We start from the raw sequence: 11,788 nt of genomic DNA on the forward strand, positions 1-11,788 counted from the left end.
TTTTTCGAAGAACCAACTCTTTGTTTTGTTGATTCTTTCTATAGTTTTTTTGGATTCTAATTCATTTAATTCTGATTTAATTTTGATTATTTCTTTCCGTCTACTGGATTGGGGTTTATCTTGCTGCTCTTTTTCAAGGAGGTTTAGATGTGTCATTAAATTGCTAGTTTCAGATTTCTCCAATTTGTTGATATGGGAGCTCAGAGCTATAAACTTGCCTCTGAGTACTGCCTTTGCTGTGTCCCAGAGGAGCTGGTAATTTGTGTGTTCATTTTTGTTGAATAGCATGAACATTTGAATTTCCTTTCTAATCTCTTCCATGACCCACTCTTGATTCAGCAGTGTGTTGTTCAGCCTCCATGTGATACTGGACTTTCTTTGGTGGCTTTTGGTGTTGAGTTCTAATTTTATTCCCTTGTGGTCAGAGAGAATGCAAGGTATAACTTCAATGTTTCTGAATTTAGACAAGTTTGCTTTGTGGCCTAAAATGTGGTCTATTTTAGAAAATGTTCCATGTGCTGCTGAGAAAAACGTGTATTCTGATGCTGCTGGGTGAAATGTTCGGTAGATGTCTGTTAAGTCTAGTTGATCTATGCAGCTGTTTAGATCTGCGGATTCTCTGTTGAGTTTTTGCCGAGTTGATCTATCTAGTGGGGAGAGTGGTGTGTTAAAATCCCCAACAATTAATGTCTTTGGATCTATATGGGATTTGAGGGAAAGTAGTGTTTCTTTGATAAATTTGGGTGCTCCATTGTTTGGCGAATAGATATTTAGAATTGTAATATCCTCCTGAAGGAGAGATCCTTTAATTAGTATGTAGCGACCTTCTTTATCTCTTCTCACGAATTTTAATTTGAAGTCTATTTTATCTGATATTAGGATTGCAACTCCCGCCTGTTTATGGGGGCCGTTTGCTTGGTAGATTTTGTTCCAGCCTTTAACATTGAAAATGTGTTTGTTTTTACGGGCAAGATGTGACTCCTGCAGGCAGCAGATAGAAGGGTCTTGTTTTTTAATCCAACTAGACAGTCTATGTCGCTTAATTGGAGAGTTCAGTCCGTTAACATTAAGAGATAGGACTGAGAGGTATTTGGGAGTTCCTGCCATGTTATCCACCTTCTTGGGGGCTGCGAAAACTAGGTTCTTCCTATGGTTCTTGGATTCTCAGTTTGGGTGCACTTTCTTGGCCTTTGTTGCGGTCTTGTTGGTTTTCTATGTGTAGGACATCTTTAAGAATCTTTTGTAGGGCTGGTTTGGTGGAGATGTATTGTTTCAATTTTTCTTTGCTATGGAAGGTTTTTATTTGGCCTTCAGTTATGAAGGAGAGTTTAGCTGGGTACAGTATTCTTGGTTGATAGTTGTTTGTTTTTAGGGCATGGCATACATCATTCCAGGCTCTTCTTGCTTTGATTGTCTCTGCTGAGAAATCTGAGGTGATTCTAATTGGTTTCCCTTTATAGGTGATTAACCTTTTCTCCTTGACAGCTTTAAGGATTTTTTCCTTGGTCTGAGTTGATCCTGTGTGGATTATAATGTGACGGTGGGATGTCCTATTCTGGTCTGGTCTATTTGGGGTTCTAAAAGCTTCTTGTATCTGAATAGGCCTATCTTTTTGTATGTTTGGGAAGTTCTCTGCTAGGATCCTGTTAAACAAATTTCCTAGACCATTAACTTCTGTTTCTAGGTGCTCCTCTACACCCATTATCCTTAGATTAGGCCTTCTGATGGTGTCTTCTAGGTGTTGAATAGATCTATCATACTTCTTGGACTTGTCTTGGATGGTTGTATGTTCTTTCTCTATAATATCTAGGCTGTCTTCAATCCCTGAGATTCGATCTTCTGCATGGTCTAACCTGCTGTCAAGACTCTCTACTTTGTTTTTTATCTCTTTTCCTTCTAATTGGTCAGCTTTGATGGCTTCAAGTTCTTTGTTGAAGCTCTGTTTTAGGTCTTGTATGAATTTCTTTACTTCCTTAATTTGGTGTTCAGTGTTTGTTCTCAAATCACTTAGTTGATTGGTTATGATTTCTTTGGACTCCCATTCCTTCTGTTGGGTTCCATTCAGCATTCCCTTTGTGGTCTCCCTGACTTCCTTCAGCTCTTTGTTAATGGATTCCATGAATGCCTTTACTGATCTTTGTGTGTTCTCTACCTGGTCTCTCAATTCCTGAATTACTCTTTGATTAGCTTCCTCCCGTTTGTGGGATTCCTGCAGTTCTCTTTCCTCCCGTTCCTGGGATTCCTGCAGTTCTCTTTGAGTGTTCTCAGCCTGCTCACGCCATTCCTCCCTTTCTCTTTGAGTATTCTCAAGTTGTTCACGCAAATCCTGTATCATTTTTTGAGTAGCTTCCTCACGCTTATGATATTCCTGCATAAACTTTTGGGATGCCTCCTCTCTCTCCCTATCACGCTCATACAGAGTCCTTTGTAAGTTGTCAAACTTCTCATTTATCATATTTGCCACCAGTGTTTGTAGAGCTATTTGGGAACTCTCCTCTGGATTGTTCATTATCTGATCTGACCCCTGATTATCAAGATTGGGAATTGAGATACCTGGATTTGCCATTTTTCTTGTGTTTTTTCGGCTTACTCTGCCCATTTGAGATGAAAATAGCACCAGTTTTGTGCTAGAACACTATCTTAAGGCAACCATCAACCAATGTTTGCATTTATACAGTCAATAGTCTACAGATACAATCTAGTTCAACAGATACATCTATTCAACATCAAACAACTATATGTTAATGGGCTTCGAACCGCAGAGAAGAATTTGGGAAACCAGAAATTTTTAGGGTTAGGGAGAGATGTGGGTAAAAATTAGGAATAGATTGGTGTGGGGAGGCACAGGGAGAGTTAACTATGTCCTAATCTCAATGCAGGAAATAGGTTGGGTAGGATGCAAGTAGAGAGGGAGAGAAAAAGAAGAAAGGTAAAGGGAAATGAAAAGAGACCAGAAAAAAAATTAGAAACGTAAAAATTAATATAGTTATGGAGATTGAAAGACCATCTATTTAGAGAGGAATGTGAATATAATGAGAAAACAGGAGGGAGATAGAGGAGATGTGGAAAACTTAAAAAATGCTTAAAATATTATATAGGTATAAAGAGGTAGTACTGCTATTAAGGAATTTAAGTCTCAGAGGTTTTGGATTGAGTAATAAATTTGTGGATTAAGTGTGTACACAATGGGGGATAGGGTCTACTAGTTAACTATGGGTTTATCAGGATGTGCAGGACAAGAGTTAAGGCACATACAGAAGAACAAAAGAAAGGAAAAGGTGAAAAGGATAAGAAAGGGAGAAAAAAAAAGATCAGAAGTTCAGTAGAGCTAGACAAAAAACAAAAAGATAATTAAGAAAGAAAGAAATAAAAAGAGAGAAGACAAGAAAAGAAAGGAAAACGTACATTCACGTATTCCTAAAATAAAAATTATAAGAGGAAAAAAAAGTTACTGGAAAACAATTATTTTTTCAAAAAAGGCAAAAATTAAAGATTAATAAAAGTTTTAGAAAAGGAAAAAAAAATTTTATATATATAAGGTACCAAAAAAAAAAAAAAAAAAAAAAAAAAAAAAAAAAAAAAAGAAAAGAAGAAAAAAAAAAGTTCTTTGATTTTTTTTTTTTTGATTTTTTTTTGGGAGGGGTGGGAAGAATCCTGTATCTCCCTTTTGTCTGTTACCAGCCTCTTGTTGGAGTCTCTGGTCAGCTTGAGGTCCTGTGGCTTGATTGGTTTCTTAAGTCAGTTTGTTCGAACAGGCAGAAAAATGCTCTGCTTTACCCAAGATTTTGAGATCCCCCTCCCAGGTTAGTTTAATGGGAGGGTGATCTGCTTTGAGAATCACAAAAGAGGGGTGATGAGGCTAGGTTCTGGTAGAGTTGAGGCCTTTCAACAAACAGTAGCTTTTCCCTGGGGCTATTTTGTGAAAAATTCACAGAGCCCACCCTGGAGCCATTCTCAGGGTTTCTGTTTTTCAATTGATTGTGGAGGCTGCTAGAGGGAGGGGCAGCCTCTGGCTCTGGTTACCCAGTGAGGAAAGCCACTCCAATGGCTGGTGCCTGAGCTGGGTGACTTTTCCCTGGATGGAGCTGAGTCTGGCAGGTCACTTCGCCGTTAAGTTCTTGTGACCTGTTAAATGACTCGTTTTATTCCAAGGCCTGAGTTGGAGCTAGCAGCTCCTCTGAGCTTTGTCGGTATCCAAGATGGAGATCACCGGTGCTGGGGGGGGAGGGGTGGCCTTCCCTCCTCTGCTCCCGGAGAAGGAGTGAGGAAGTGGGGCTACTCACGCCGAGTCTTGGATCCTGGGTCGTCTCTGGTCTGCAAAGTGCAGGATGAAGTTGTCCGCTCCTTGTCGGTTCTTGCTGGTGTTGAGTAGAATCCTCTCGCCTGCTGCGTCTGGCTCCTTCGTCCCAGACTCTCTGTGTGAGCGCTCAGGTATGGCCGCGGCTGCGGTAGCCGCTGCGACCCTGCCGCCGCCGCCGCGGCTGCTGGCAGGCGGTCAGATGTGTCTCCTTGTCTTGGCTTCCCCTCTCTTGTCTAACTCTCTGTCCTGTGATGGCACACTTGGTGTGATTCTCTGGCTTAGGACTGTTCACTGGAACTCTGAAACTGCTTTCTATGCGAGAGCTTGTTCAGATTCCAGCTTCTCCTCCGCCATCTTCCCGGAACTCCCAGTGGCTTCCTATATACACTGCATGACCTCTCAAAACGGAGCTATCACAGTCCATCATAGTGACATATATGACTTAGGCTTGTGATTACCTCAGGATAAGAATATAAGAGCAGTGAAGCATAGAGGACAGACAGAATTTTAACTAGCTACTCATAGGCTGAATCAGCTTAGGTAGTTACTCAAGAGGCTGAGATCTGAAGGCCACTATTCAAAGCTAGTCAAATCATGAAAATACATGCGATTATCTCCAAAAAACCAGAAGTGGAACAGTGGCTCAAGTGGTAGAACACTACCTTTGGGCACAGAAGCTTAGGAATAATGCCTACGCAATATCAAGCCTCAAGAATAATGAATGTATGCATGAGCACATGCACATGTGTGTGCGCGTACTCGCACGAGCGTGCACACACACACAAATGAATATTTCAATGTGAAGTTCTTTAATTTTAACCTTGCTGTACTTTATTTCCCTGTATTAGTTTACAAATTAACAAAATCAGCTAAGCACCTACTTACATACAACTCATGTTTCTCTAAAGTCTACTCTAGCTTTGGAAGCCTGCTTTTATTTGACCCAAAAGTAAATTATTCAGGAAGTCAATTCATCTCTCTCAAGTCTGTTGTATTAGATGATTTTTAGGTTCCTCCTAGGAATATGATTTTGTGTAATCCTGCATCAAGCAGCATATTTCTTTCACGAGAAGGGAAGACCCTGTCAAACAATAATAGGTTTTTCTCCTCCTGGCGAGCATCTGTAGTTTTACTAACTTCATAAAATTCATGATCTGTCTGTGTATGCCAAAGACTGCTGTGCAAATAAAAAGACCCTTCTCAAAACAGCATTTGTATACTATTCATAGGTATGAGGTGTTTAAATATTACTGAAATTTCTTTGGAATAAATAATATTCATCTTGACTATCTTGAGAAAGAAGAATTGGTTTCTCAGCACTTTAGGTAAGAACATGAGTGAAAGAAACAAAAGGAAAAGTGAAGAACAATAATCCATATATTCAAATGAAACAAAACAACCCAAGAAAACATAAATTAATTCAGTACTGAAGAACCTGCAGAAAATGCAAATATAAAAAAAAAACTATGACAAGCTTATGAATATCCTGACTACATGGGAGTGAACTGTTGTAAGGATAGTGCTTAAAGCCCAGACTGGACAGAAAGATCTGTACACAATGCCATGCACCTGTTATTTTAAATTCCAGGAAGAATAACATAAAGTGTACTGAGCCCAAAATCAGATACAAGTAGGAAGCCAGATTCTATCTGAAAAATAATCAGAATAATTTAAGTCTGAGGACATGACAAAGTGGTAAGAACAACCATTTTGGGGGCACAAGACACTCAATTCAAACTCTAATATTATGGGTATTAAAGAAAAAACTATGATTTTAAATAATTGTAAGATTTGAGTATTTGAGTGGAGAAAAATCCATGAGAGAGATAGAATGAACCCACATTGCAATACTTTCTACTTAAGTGATAATGTTTTGTGGTACTTCAGACAAAACAGTTACCTTGCAAATGAGTATGGATGTGCACTTGGGTGATGGAAATACTCTACTTACACAAGGGTAAATTAAATAGATTTTTTGGGGTAGATTGTACTTCTTGAACTAAGAGGCTAGGTGATGTCCCTGAGCTTTTTCTCTCAAGGCTACCACTCTACCACTTTCATCCACAGTTCCAATTCTGATTTTCTGTTGGTTGTTTGGAGATAAGAGGATCATGGACTTTCCTGCCCAGGATGGCTTCAAACCACAATCGTCAGATCTCAGCCTCCTGAGTAACCAGGATTCCAGCCATGAGCCATCAATGATTTTAATAATTTAGTAAATTGTGCAGTTACAGAAGTTATAAATTATCTTTATAACCTGTGTAATATATGTGTGTATGTATATATCAATGCATACGGATAGAAATATTTTAGCATATATTTGTATCTACAATAGATTTGTGAAATCATCCTACATTATAAAATAAAATGATAACTGGGTGCCGTTGGCTCATGCCTGTAATCCTAGCTACTCAGGAGGCTGAGATCAGAAGATTGCAAGTCAAAGCAGACAGAAAAGGAAGTCTGAGAGATTCTTATCTCCAATAAACCACTCAAAAACCGGTAGTGGCACCGTGGCCCAAGTGGTAGAGTGCTCGCCTTGAGCTGAAAAGCTGAGGGAAAGCACCCAGATCCAAGTTCAAGCCCCAAGACAGATGAAAAATAAATAAATAAAAATAAAATAAAATGAAAACAAAAGTTAATAAGGAGCAAAACAAAGGGAATTGTCACACGTTTCTTGTTGTTGAATGTAATATGAATTGTGAGAATCAGTTTGGCAAAATCATCTGTATTTGAACAAAATGGATAATAGCTATTAAATCCAATTAATCTATTTACCCATATTGTGCATCCTCACACATGAGTGTCAAAATCAAACCACAGTTTCTGCCTTTGTATTTAACTCACCTGTTATAAGTTAGAGGATAGATGAAGTAATCAAATAAAGATTAAAATAATAGTAAGTGAGGCTATGAGTTAGAGCTGAAAATGATTTTAAATATGATAATAGCTAATTAAATTGCATATTTCTTACCTTTACACTATTGTCATGTCCCTCATTCCCACATTAGAAAAGTACATAGAAGTTTCTCACTAAATAATATGTACAATTATGAAAAAAAGTATTGAAAAAATATGGGCACCGTGTGGTTTTAGCTTATTGTGACCTGTAGGGGGTAGTGTGTTTTTGAGGATTTGCAATACGTTCTAATGGAGATGAAGAGAAGGATGTGCTTATTCTGGAAAACTGGCTAGAAGATTGTTCCCAGAAAGATAGTGATGAATTCTTCCAAAAGGTTACAGTAAAATCACTTTCACGACCATGTTCACTGCTGCACTATTCACCGTAGAAAACTTATGGAAACAGCCCAGATGCCCTTTGGCAGAAGGATGGTTAGAGAAAGTGTGGCACATATACACAATTGTATTGCACCCATCCATTATGAAGATTGTTACATTATTTGCAAAGAAATGGATAGATCTAAAAATATGTTAAGTAAACTAAGTCAGAGACACACACACAAAGGACCCATGCTCTGTCTCATATTTGGAAGATAGAACTTTATACAAGTTTTCACAGCAATATTAACCAAAGCATGCTATTTGCAGAGGAGAATTTAAAAGGTGTATTTTCTTATAAAATTGAATTTTTAATCCAACAAAATGAATACCAGGAAACTATCACTTAAGTTATGAGGAAAATTCAAAGGGAAGGATTAAAAAGAGTTATGGAGTAAGAGAGTGAAGGCATAATATTCAATACAGATAGTATGAAAGTAGAAAAAATTAAACTGGGGTGAGATTTGGAAGGGTGTGGAGAAGTTATGTAAAGATCCATTGTACATAAAAACTGATTTGTGGAATGGAAATTCCCTTGTACAATTATTTAAGATAATAAAAATATAATTAAAAACAATGGAGACACTTTTTCTTAAACTGTGTTCTCTTAAACAATGAGTCAATATAATAGTTTCCTCCTCAGAAATGTTCTTTGCAGGTATTTTCCTCACAGTAACAGAAAAGTGATCAATGCAATGTATATCAATACATAACTTTGCACATCATAAAGAGACACATTATAAATTCTATTTCCATCTCTTTTAAAAATAAAATTGTTTGCTCTATAAATTGATCAGAGGCATGGATATTGTGGCTAGTTAGTGCATTACACATGTCTCTCTCTTCCTCTCTCTCTTTCAAGGTTCTCATAGATAATATGATTGCTCCATAATTATCCTAATTTATTTTACTTTTATATTTTTGGTTGCATCATTTCACTTTCTGCTCTGCCATTTCTCAAATCATTTACATAGAAGGTATTATTTCCTATTTTCTCATTCCTAGAATAAGCTGCACATGAAGACACCACTGGTCCTCATTTTCAGTCTGTACCTTTTAATACAGAGGAAAATCTTTCCTCCGCTTTCTATCAATTCTCTACTCTCCAGTTAGAATATTTAGAATAGTAAAAATGGAAAAAGAGAAAACAAATCATGGTGAAAAAAAAGATGCAGAAAATTCACCAGTTTTTTCTGACTAGTTCAACCAATGTGAACTATTGGGGAAATACATGGACACCTCATTCCAACTGGTACTCAAAGTCTCTGGTTAGGCAATTCTGATGAAGACAAGGAACAAGATGAAAAAGTGAGGAATGGTATCATTTGCAAAAAAAAAAAAAAATGGAGAAGGATCCAAGCAAATTTCTTCTTTGGGCTGCCTAATTAATCGGCTTGCTACAGTGTGGAGAAATCTTTCCAAAAAGGCCACTCGTGTGAATACTAGGGAAGAAGATGAGTATACCGCTCTTCATCAGGAAGCCTACAGTTGACACTGAGACATTGTCCATGAGTTGGTGGCTCGAGGCAGATATTCATGCAATAACTGTGAATGGCTGGACACACCTGCACAGTGCTTATACGTGGAATAATACCAGTGTGGCTTCTTTATTACTTCATCATGATGCAGATACCAGTGTCTAAACTAAAGGCCTCTTGACCCCCTTGCATCTTGCTGCTGGGAATAGAAACAGCAAAGATACGTTTGATCTCCTTCTGTTGAACCATTATATTAAACCAGGTCTGAAGAACAGCTTGGAAGAAACTGCATTTGATACTGCCAAAAGATAAGTATGTATGACTACCTCTTTGAAGTTGTGAAAGGCTGTACAAATTGTTCTCCTACGTCTTAATGATTTGGTTAAGTTACTTAAATTTCAAAAATGCCAGTCCATCCTTTGTCTCTGTACAAAATATTTTCACAATACAAAGCAACAGCAATATCTTACTTTAAAAATTCATGGATTCCATGGTATTCTTCCAAATGAATTGCCTGACTTTGATTTCAAAATATATTCAAGAGTTGTTTGTGTACATCTATAATGATTTCTGTAGAGCTTGTGATTTTTTTAAATCAGAAATAATTTTAACGTATCTGTTGAAATGAGTAGTACAGAAACCAAAGATATTTCTGGTGCTTGTCTGAAGAAAGTATATTTTAACATATTCTGTATTTTGTTTGTAAGATGTCCATAATCTATTTCATTCTTTCCTAGATATAATACTTTGAATACTACATTGTTATATATTATATATATTCATTAATAAATGTGTCCTTACAGATTGCATTCCATATAAAAACAGTTTAAGATTCTTTTTTATCCTAGGTCCTTATAGTATTTTATTTCTTTGGGATAAAATTAAAATGTTATCTAATTTCAAAGTTTTGTAAAGTTATGCTATGTAAAGACCTTTCTAAGGTGAAGATGTAATACACTGATGCCAAACTAACTTTTAATTATATGAATCGCATGTGTTGTTACACTTGTATTTTTGTAATCAACTTTTTAATAACTGTTTTTCATTTCTTGCATCTGAAGAATGAAAAATATGGAATACTTCGCATATTTTCAGATCATCCCTGTCCAAGTGGCATGTTAATCTCTATATTGTTGTAATTTATGTATACGTGCTGCCGAAGCATGTAGTATCCTGTGAATTTAAGTAGTTAATGATGCAATCTTTATACAGGCATATATCCTTGGTTGCCTATTTGTAACAAGGAAACCTTATTGTTACTAACAATGCTATTGATCTTATTTCTCTGAAATTCTGTGTATAGTGGAAAAATATATTGTTCGGTAGATTGCTCACACTTGCAATTATTTTGCCAATGACTATTTTAAGTCTTTTTCATTTTAAATTTCGTCATACTTTGAAGGCTTTATAGCTAGATTCAAAGATATGGCTTTTCAAGTACTTATTTATCAACTGAGTTAGCTTTGTGGAGCTAATGGATTCAAAGTAAGCCTTGCTGAAGAGCTACTTCTAAAATTTTGCAGCTTAAAATTTCCCAAATGAGGTCTTACTGGCACAAATGTCTACTGGCCCTTTACCCTTCTTCCATGTAGTAACAGACCAACCAGAATATCTTACCCTGACAGCAAAGATTATCTTACTGGAAAAAAACTAATCTTAGTTACAAGGGATCATGGAGAAATAAACAGTTCTGACTAGAAAGTATTTTATCAAAATATAATTGTTTATTATACATAGCATTTCAAAAGTAGCTAAAGCCAAAAAGGTGAAAAAATTGTTCTTATGCATGATTACCTAATGTCCTGACCTGTCTACCATCCAACCAGGCAGGAACTTACACTACTGAATTTCTATCACCAAATATTTCCATAGCTCCAGGAGAAGTCCATATTTTTTCCTTGATATTAGGCCTTAAATTGGTAATGTTTTAATCTCAGTGTTTCCTCTTGCCTCTAGGCTGTAAATCTACAAATGGTAAAGCTTTAGGTCTAACTCTACCAAAGTCTGAGGTAGAGATAATGGAATAATACTGTAAAACAGAGTTGCCTTTGATACCCTAACCACAACAGAACAATGAAAAACATTCCTTATATTACATATAGTTATATATTTTATATTTATATGTGCTAATTTTATGTTTCACACAATGAAACTTACTAGAATTAATCGATAATTTGACAAATAAATTGATATTTATTACAATAAATAGATTGGAATATAAATAATTAAGTTTAGAATATATGTTAGAATATAAGAAGTATCAATCCAATGTCTTCGATATAAACTTGTGATACCTTCTAAGTGTTCTTAGACTCCTGAATTCACATGGCAAAAAAAAAATGTTTTCCTTTAATATGTAAGGGATTTTGCTCTGCTGCTCTGTATATTGTTTTAACTCACTGGACCCAGAATGGTTTTCTCCATATTTCTGATCATACCCAAATTTTGCTGATATGATGTCCAAAAGGTATTATTCTTCTACAGGACCCACGCGTCCTAGGATCCCAGGTCCCAGTTATCTGTATCATCAGATAACAAGGGCAAGTCCTCATACCTAGGCCCATGCCACATGCCAACAGAAAGTAATTGAAGACTCATCTCAACTTCTCATTTCCTATAATAATGCAGGGCCCCAATTACATAGGATTTAGCAGTAAGCAATTGTGAAATGCAAGGCAACTTAAAATGAAAGATGAGATCACAAAATCTGAGAGAAACTTCTGTAATTCAC

The 11,788-nt window shown here is 36.6% G+C and overlaps 1 pseudogene; it reads right to left on the bottom strand.

Moving 5' to 3' along the window:
• Positions 1-10,122: 10,122 nt before the first annotated feature.
• Positions 10,123-10,222, bottom strand: LOC122102917 (annotated as a pseudogene).
• Positions 10,223-11,788: the final 1,566 nt, after the last annotated feature.

The sequence above is a fragment of the Dipodomys spectabilis genome, unplaced genomic scaffold (genome assembly GCF_019054845.1).
Source record: "Dipodomys spectabilis isolate Male_0828 unplaced genomic scaffold, ASM1905484v1 ptg000986l, whole genome shotgun sequence".
Taxonomy (NCBI): domain Eukaryota; kingdom Metazoa; phylum Chordata; class Mammalia; order Rodentia; family Heteromyidae; genus Dipodomys; species Dipodomys spectabilis.